Raw genomic sequence first — 8,574 nt, forward strand, 5'->3', positions numbered from 1 at the left:
ACACACACACACACACACACACACACACACACACACACACACACACACACACACACACACACACACACACACACACACACACACACACACACACACACCTGGAGGAAGAAGAGAGATAACAAACATACGAAGAAAACAACACTCCCACACCTGCTACCAGCCGCTGAATACTAAAAACAGATGTAAAAAAAAAGATGTTGTCTGTAATGAAGGATGATAACAAGTCTACCAACAGAGAGAGAAAGGAGAGATAATTGGATGATGGTAATAATTAAGAGAGGGCGATAAGGTAGGAGGTATGCAGGAAGTGATAAGGAAGCAGCGACCAATTGATGCAGGTGGTGTAGGGCATAATGTACCTCAACTACGTCTCACAGTAGCCTGGCTCTCCCTGTCTCCTCACACTCACAGGATCATGTCTAACATCTCTCCCTCTCTCCTCACACTCACAGGATCGTGTCTAACATCTCCCCCTCTCTCCTCACACTCACAGGATCGTGTCTAACATCTCTCCCTCTCTCTCACACTCACAGGATCATGTCTAACATCTCTCCCTCTCTCCTCACACTCACAGGATCATGTCTAACATGTCTCTCTCTCCTCACACTCACAGGATCGTGTCTAACATGTCTCTCTCTCCTCACACTCACAGGATCGTGTCTAACATCTCCCCCTCTCTCCTCACACTCACAGGATCGTGTCTAACATCTCTCCCTCTCCTCACAATACACAGATGTTCGTCATTACACAGTATACGTGTTTTACCCCAGACAATATATCACATATTTTACGTAATTTTTGCAGATAAAAACCTATACAGCCGCTGACGTCCATCATCATATAATTGAAGGGGAATCAGGATGCTGTCTTTCTCTAATTGGGATGCTGTGGAATGCTGGTAATGGAGGAGGATGATGGAAGTGTTGGGGGGATGGTGGGGTGATCGGGGGTGTTGGGGGATGCTAGGGATGACGGGGGTTCTGGAGGAAGATGGTGATGTTGAAGGATGCTGGGAGATGATGGAGGATGTTTAGGGATGCTGGAGGAGTGCTGGGGATGACAGGGATGCTAAGGGTTCTGGATGATGCCGGGGGATACTGGGGGATGTTGGGGGTTCTGGAGATTGATAGAGATGTTCAGGAATGCTGGAGGATGTTGCACACTGAGATGGCCCTAGATATAGTAGTTCATACATACATACACACACACACACACACACACACACACATGGTAAGTTTGGCAGCCTAAGCGGTTAAGTACGGAAAGCAACTTTACTCATGTATCAATATCAGTGTAAGTGCGTTAATGATGTGATCCATGGGGGAGGGTTAATGGTGCTGGCCCGGTAGTTATGTCACCACCACTACCTTTACCTTCATTACCGCCACTACTACTTCTACCACCTCCAACAACATCAATACTACAACAAAACTACCACCACTATCACCACTACTACGACCGCCAACAATATCAATACTAGTATAAGTATCACTATTACCTCCTCTTTCAACATCGGCTCTCGTAGTGTAGTGGTTATCACGTCTGCTTTACACGCAGAAGGTCCCAGGTTCGAGCCCTGGCGAGAGCAGGTTATTCATTTTACCGAACTAAACAAACAATGTACTAGAAATGCTTTGTAACACTTTGTGACCTTTGCTCTGTAATTCTTTTCACGCTACCACTGTGCACAATAAACTAGCTGCTGTCCGCGGCAAAATTAAAAAAAAAAATCAATGTACCTTTCACCACCACCACCACCACCTCTACTACTATCAGTCCTACCACTACTACCAACATCGATGCCTTCACCACCAAAATTACCACCACCACCTTCACAACTACTATTACTACCACCAACATAAATATCTTCTCCACCACAATTACCAGTCTACTACCACTACCATCACCCCTTCACTTTTACCCCCACTACAATTACTACTACTTTTATCACCACCATCAATACCACCACCACTATCAATACCACTACCACCATCAATACTACCACTACCACCATACCACCATCACCGCTCCTCCTTTCATCTACGAAGCTCCCACAACCTCCTCCTCCTCCACATGGACATCACCCTTAGCACACTATTGTCTTCACCTGGGACAATCACACGTTATCAAACAGGTACAGCAGATACAGAACCTATCCCATACCTCACCTTATGGGGTTGGCTTAATGGCTTGGTTTACAACGCGTTTACCCGAGTCGAAGTTTTGACGAGGACTTCTGAGTTGAGATTCAAATTATCACGAACTTAAATTGTGTCAAGGTTGAGTAATTTCAGTTTATTGGGTTGGTGTTTCTCCTGTGTTATGTCTGATCAGAGGATAACGTGTGACGAGAGGCTTGCTGGACCCGCCTGCAGACGATGGAACCCAAGAAAACGGAGACCAAGATCTTAGAGGGGATACTGTGGTACTCTGGTAAAGCAGGTAACAGTGGACGTGGCGATAACTTTGCTTTATTGCTTTTTATCAGGAGGGGAGTAGGGGGACGAGGGAGATAGTACACATAATACACGTAAAGCTATTTTATAAATCTGATATGTCATGTAGGTGTGTGTATAAAAATTCACACAGTTACAGTTGTAAATGAAGATGCACGTACAGTACTTAACAATCGCAGTAGTTACGATGCACATTACAGTTACGTCAGGGAAAAGTTTTGAGCTGAAGGATTATTGTAATTAGATATTGATCCCCACCGTTCGTGAAAGAGGAATCCTTATTAGCACAGGAGAAGAGTCCGTCACAACAGCCAACATGAACCAAGGAATCATTGTTTGTACGGAAGAAAATTCATTGTGTCATCTATCATTTCGATACGTATCAAAATATCCTACACATTTATAGACATTGTGGTGAGCATTATAATTATGTTATATGCTTTTCAAACCTCCGTGTGTTTATGAGACTTCCCCTTGACGATGTGTGTGGCCTACAACCCTAACCGCATCTCCCCTCAAGATATTGTACAGGAGTGTCAGCCCTCAGTGTACCGCGTATCATGTAAACGAGTAGATTATCCAGTGTGGATCTTTTGAGTATCAGGAAGTGTTCTAGGGGAGGTGTTGGAGCTGGAACAAACCTTACACAGGACGTAATGATGATAAATGACACCAAATGCACAGCAGATCGTGTATTTAAATGAGGAAAACATAAACAACAATAAATACGTCGAGATATGTGATGTATGGAGTTATATTCGGTAAGAGTTTTATCAGACGGTTAGTTCAGACGGACGAAAAAAAATCAAACGGAAGACGTGAATTAAGATTTTGGTGATATGCAATTATGATCATCAACTATACAATAGGCAGAAAATATGAATAATAAATAGATAGCTTTGTTTAATTCCATGGCAGCTGGTCTCATGCGTTGGAGGGACTCAGGAGGCTACAACAGTAAGTCTCATATGTTGGTGGGACTCAGGAGGCTACAACAGTAAGACTCATATGTTGGAGGGACTCAGGAGGCTACAACAGTAAGTCTCATATGTTGGAGGGACTCAGGAGGCTACAACAGTAAGACTCATATGTTGGGGGGACTCAGGAGGCTACAACAGTAAGTCTCATATGTTGGAGGGACTCAGGAGGCTACAACAGTAAGACTCATATGTTGGGGGGACTCAGGAGGCTACAACAGTAAGTCTCATATGTTGGAGGGACTCAGGAGGCTACAACAGTAAGACTCATATGTTGGAGGGACTCAGGAGGCTACAACAGTAAGTCTCATATGTTGGAGGGACTCAGGAGGCTACAACAGTAAGACTCATATGTTGGAGGGACTCACGAGGTACAACAGCAACAACACCTGCACTGGATACTTGGGCAGAGCCTCGAGTTCGGTGTTGGACTAGCTAGTTTCCTCACTGGTGAGAGCAAGGGATCTCCATAAGGAAGCAGCTCGCGTCGTCGTCATAATGCTGTGGCAGTGAGAGGAAAACAAGCAGTACAAATAGCAGATGGAAGTCAAGAAACGACAGCAACAGCAGTAAGGGTCGTGTGTTAGACGCGTGGGTCCTTGTCCTCAGGATGCCTCAGTAATAACAGCAGCAGCAATAGCAGCAGGTGGAAGTCGGGGAACAGGAGGCGTGTGTCAGGCGCGTGGGTCCTCGTCCTCAGGATGCTGAACACCTGCCACACACAGACGGACGTCTTGAGAAACTCCAGACCCACCTGCTGGCAAGACCCCGGCCTCATCTCGCTCCTTCACCCACAAGAGTCAACATCACCTGAACGTCTGAGGAAACCACTAAGACATCATCCTTACCAACTCGCTCTCTAATGATCGTATGTATTTCTCTCACCTCTTCAAGATTAAAACGGACAGGTCGAGGAGGTGGTAGCTAAGAACAGCAGATGGATCTTCAAATCGTTTCCGGTTCTTGGGAACAAAGACTCACACACACACACACGCGCACCAGATGGAACCTTATTTTCAGGTTTCCTTGAGGCGGTACAAATAATAGGTTTTAACCCTTTGTCTGCTATGTGAGTTTCCTGCTGGCAAGTTCAGGTTATGATGGAGGCAGACCTTGGGCGTGAAAGTAGACGTCATTGACCCGTGTTGATGACTGACCACACGCCGCCGCTCCTCGCCCTCTCTTTTACCTCCTTATTTACAATTCGATTCTTTCTTCATTAAAGATTCACCTGACCTTTAATCTACTCACTCATACATTTCCTTTCCATCAATTCCTACTCTTCAATTTATCGGAATCTGTCTAAATTATATCAATACATTTGGTACCAAGAGGGAACTAAGAAAGGACGGTAATACAGAGAGAATAAATAAAAGGAAAATATTATCAGTACACTCCGGTATAGAATAGAGAAAAAGGTGATAATTCTTGGTGATGGATAACATTTGTACAGTTGTTTGTGGTGTTGGTAGAGCTGTCATAAACCGAGATATGAGAGTACAAGGTCAAGCAAACACTCCACAACCCCTCACACACTAACACCACAACCTCCCACACACACCACAATCCCCCACACACACCACAACCCCTCACACACTAACACCACAACCTCCCACACACACCACAGCCCCCCCCACACACCACAGCCCCCCACACACTTACACCACAACCCTCCCCCACGCACACCAGAACCCCCCCAACAAACACACACACAGACACAAACACACCAATATCCTCAACTCATTAGTATTCATGACAAGACTCAGTTTTTATGACCATCACCAATTGCAGGAAAAAACAAGAACGGACGACAAGAGACAGGAACCAGGGCACGCGTGGGCTGGCGAACGAGCACGGACCTGAAGACGCACATGGACACGCACCTCAACTTACTCGAACACGGATACACGCACAAGCGAATGAACACGCTTATAAACATGCAAGGAGAGAAATATATACACAAGCATATGTATTTTATCTTGGGTTAATACACATGTAGCATTTTATACACACACACACACACACACACACACCTGACGAACAGTAAAACAAACACTCCTTCAAAACCAAACAAGCGTGTCCTCATCGTCAGGCAGCTTACGCATATTTAACGTCCACAGTTATGTACCCACAAGCACCTATAACCATACATATAAGACTACACACCCACACACACACACCCATAAAACTCACATGACCAGGGAGGCCAAGTGGGGTAGGGAAGAGGGAGCAAGGAGAGAAGAGAGGGGCGTGGACTGGGGTATAGAAGGGGGAAGGATCGTGCCCTGGGGCTGGGAGAGAAGAAGGAAGTGTGTCCTGGGGTATGGAGGTGGGCGTGACCTGGGGAAGGGAAGGAGGAGGTGGGCGTAACCTGGAGTAGGAAAGGAGGTGAGCGTATCCTAAAGCAGGGGGGGTGACCTGGGGCAGTATGGGAGGAAGAAGGTGGGTGGAGTATCCTGGGGTAATGTGGGAGGAGGAAGAGGAGGGGAATTTAACCTGGGGCAGTGTGACAGGAGAAGGAAGTGACCTGGGGCAGTGTGGGAGGAGGAGGGGGAAGTGTCCTGGGGAAGTGTCCTGGGGCAGTGGGGGAGGAGGAGAAGGGGGGAGGGGAAGTGCCTTGGGGCATGGCCTTGAGACAGGACCACAGATGGACACAGTGTGGTGGTCAGAGATTTATGAGCCAGCCTCGAGTCGTCCTCGGGCAGGCGGTGGTCGAGGCCCAGACGACCAGCGACAAGGATCATGTTTCACCAGCTGTTCTTCACCACTCTCACACCTGTGGACCAATAAGATACGCATCTTTTCTTTTACTACCATTTAGGTGGCAAATGGTCTAGTCTGGACTATAATTCACAACCTCCAGGAAGAAAATGACTTGAGTATTGCAAATTCTGACAAAAACTTCGTACATCAGTCTTGCAACATCACTGGATTTAAGTTCAGCCTAAGATTGTGTGTCAGGTGTCCGATATGACCAGGTATGTGTTTCTACTTTTACTCCCCTCATTTCTTGTAGCCTTGCACACGTGACAGGCACCATCCCTCCCTTTCTCTTCTTTGTGTTTCTGTACCGCTTGATGCACCAGGGACAAAAATGGGGAAGGAATAAATATAATGCATAAACAAAGGGTGTGTGTGTGTGTGTGTGTGTGTGTGTGTGTGTGTGTGTGTGTAGATTTCGGTGTAGAGGACAGGAGATCATGTGTAGATATGGGGTGTAGAGTCCGTGGAGGAGACGTAGAAAGTATATTTAAAGAGGTTGAATTGAATTGAATCAAACTGGAGAATGGGGAGGTGTGGTCTGGGAACCACACTTAAGGCTAGGATGAGAATGGCGACCCCCAACAGGTGTGTAAGGCGACACCATGACGACACTGCCTCACTCTTGCTCTCAGTACTGTACATATTTGTGTGGTGTTCCTGGGTGGACTAAATACCTGTGTGTGTGTGTGTGTATGTGTATGTATGTGTGTGTGTGTGTGTGTACCCTGGTTGAGGCCTTCACGCCATAGGCCACACCCGGACCTCCGCTAACCCCCGCTTAAGGTCCTCTGGCTACTGTGTCCCAAATTACCATGTTAGAGAGACGCATACAAGCCTCTAGTGTATGCAGTACATGTAAGGGAAGACTGTACAACATCCTCTAAGGTGTTCATGTGTTTTAGCTTTGGTCTGGTTCAGTGAATCATCTAATCCCACAGGCATCTTACCTTTTCTCGTTCACAACTCAAGATCAACTATAAAAATGCCCACTATTTCTGTAAAAGTCATTTCATCTTCCACATAAATATCAGCCATTAACAGGGAAGTTCCTAATTGGTGTTCCACAACAGTTAAAACCAGCCAACCAATTTCTCATCAAGTCCAAACTAATAGTGAACAAAAATGGTTCGGGAGGTTTAATGCATACCGCCTCTGTGTTATGCTAGGAATTAAACGAGTCAAAAACTAAAAATAAAAAATGAAAATGAAACCAGGACATGAAGGGGGGGGGGGGGTTGTGTAATTCTGAAGGCTAAGGTTTTTGTACTCCGGGAACAACTTGGATAAAAGGCTGAGCTGCCCCAGAAGCACCTGCAACTCTACGTGGTGTGAGCATTACTCTGACGTCAGGTCCACCACCACACCACCTCTGTAAATTTCCTTTGAAAGTTTCATTATCTTCTGATATATTTCCTTGTTTTCAGTCTCATGGTCAGATCACTAATTAGTTTATTTCTGTCAAAATTAACAATGGCACTTAAGTCTTAACCCTACCAAGTAACTCGCCATTCAAAACACAACACTGATTTTTCTTCCGACAAGGCCAGAGCTTCTCCTCTTAACACACTCCTGAGTCTTCATATCAAGAAACCAACTTGTTGCTCTGGGCTGTTAGTACACATAAGGCCGCTGTGTTACGATGACTTAAACTGTGCAGCAAACATAGTATCAAAGGTTCTCTTCCGAAAGCGCAAAAAAAAAAAAAATCCAGGTGGAAATCTAACGAATAACCAAAGAAATTTACCAAATGAAAGAGAAAAGAATAATTGGAGCAAATATATAACTTCATTGAAAGAGAAAATAATAGGATAATAAAAATAATAAAAGTAATTTAAGAATGAGGAATGTTATTGTGAGAAAATTTATAGTGATTTCACATAGATAATAATAATATAGATCGTTATAAAATACTAAAGTCATGATGCAGCGAGAAACTAAGCAGAAAAAAAAATAATTCACACGCACAGACGAGCAGAATAAATATTTTCAAAAGTATAAATAAACGAGGAATCCTTAGAGAGAATCTTAAGGTGAAGTAAAGCAGAAAATTAATGACATAATAACCAAGAAATGAATAAAAGGAACTGAAGTTTGAAGATATTAAATGAAGAACAGTAAAAAGTTTTAAATGATGAATTGTTATATTTTAAGAGAACCAGAATTGAGGTGAGGAGGAGGAGGGTGAAGGAAGAAGAAGATGGAGGATAGAGGAGGAGGAGGATGAAGGAGGAGGAGGAGGAGGAGGAGGAGGAGGAGGATGAAGGGAGTGGAGGAGGATGAAGGAGGACGACGATGAAGGAGGAGGATGAAGAAAGAGGAGGATGTAGGTGGAGGAGGATGATGGAAAATGGGGAGGATGAAAAAGGAGGAAGAGTATG

At 44.9% G+C, this 8,574-nt stretch overlaps 1 non-coding gene across 1 annotated transcript; it reads left to right on the top strand.

Annotated features, from left to right (window-relative positions):
• The first annotated feature begins 1,515 nt into the window (after positions 1-1,515).
• Positions 1,516-1,588, top strand: Trnav-uac. The gene has a single exon. It is a non-coding gene; the product is annotated as a tRNA-Val (tRNA).
• The last annotated feature ends 6,986 nt before the right edge of the window (positions 1,589-8,574 follow it).

Source organism: Homarus americanus, unplaced genomic scaffold (genome assembly GCF_018991925.1).
Source record: "Homarus americanus isolate GMGI-L3 unplaced genomic scaffold, GMGI_Hamer_2.0 scaffold26351, whole genome shotgun sequence".
NCBI classification, from domain to species: domain Eukaryota; kingdom Metazoa; phylum Arthropoda; class Malacostraca; order Decapoda; family Nephropidae; genus Homarus; species Homarus americanus.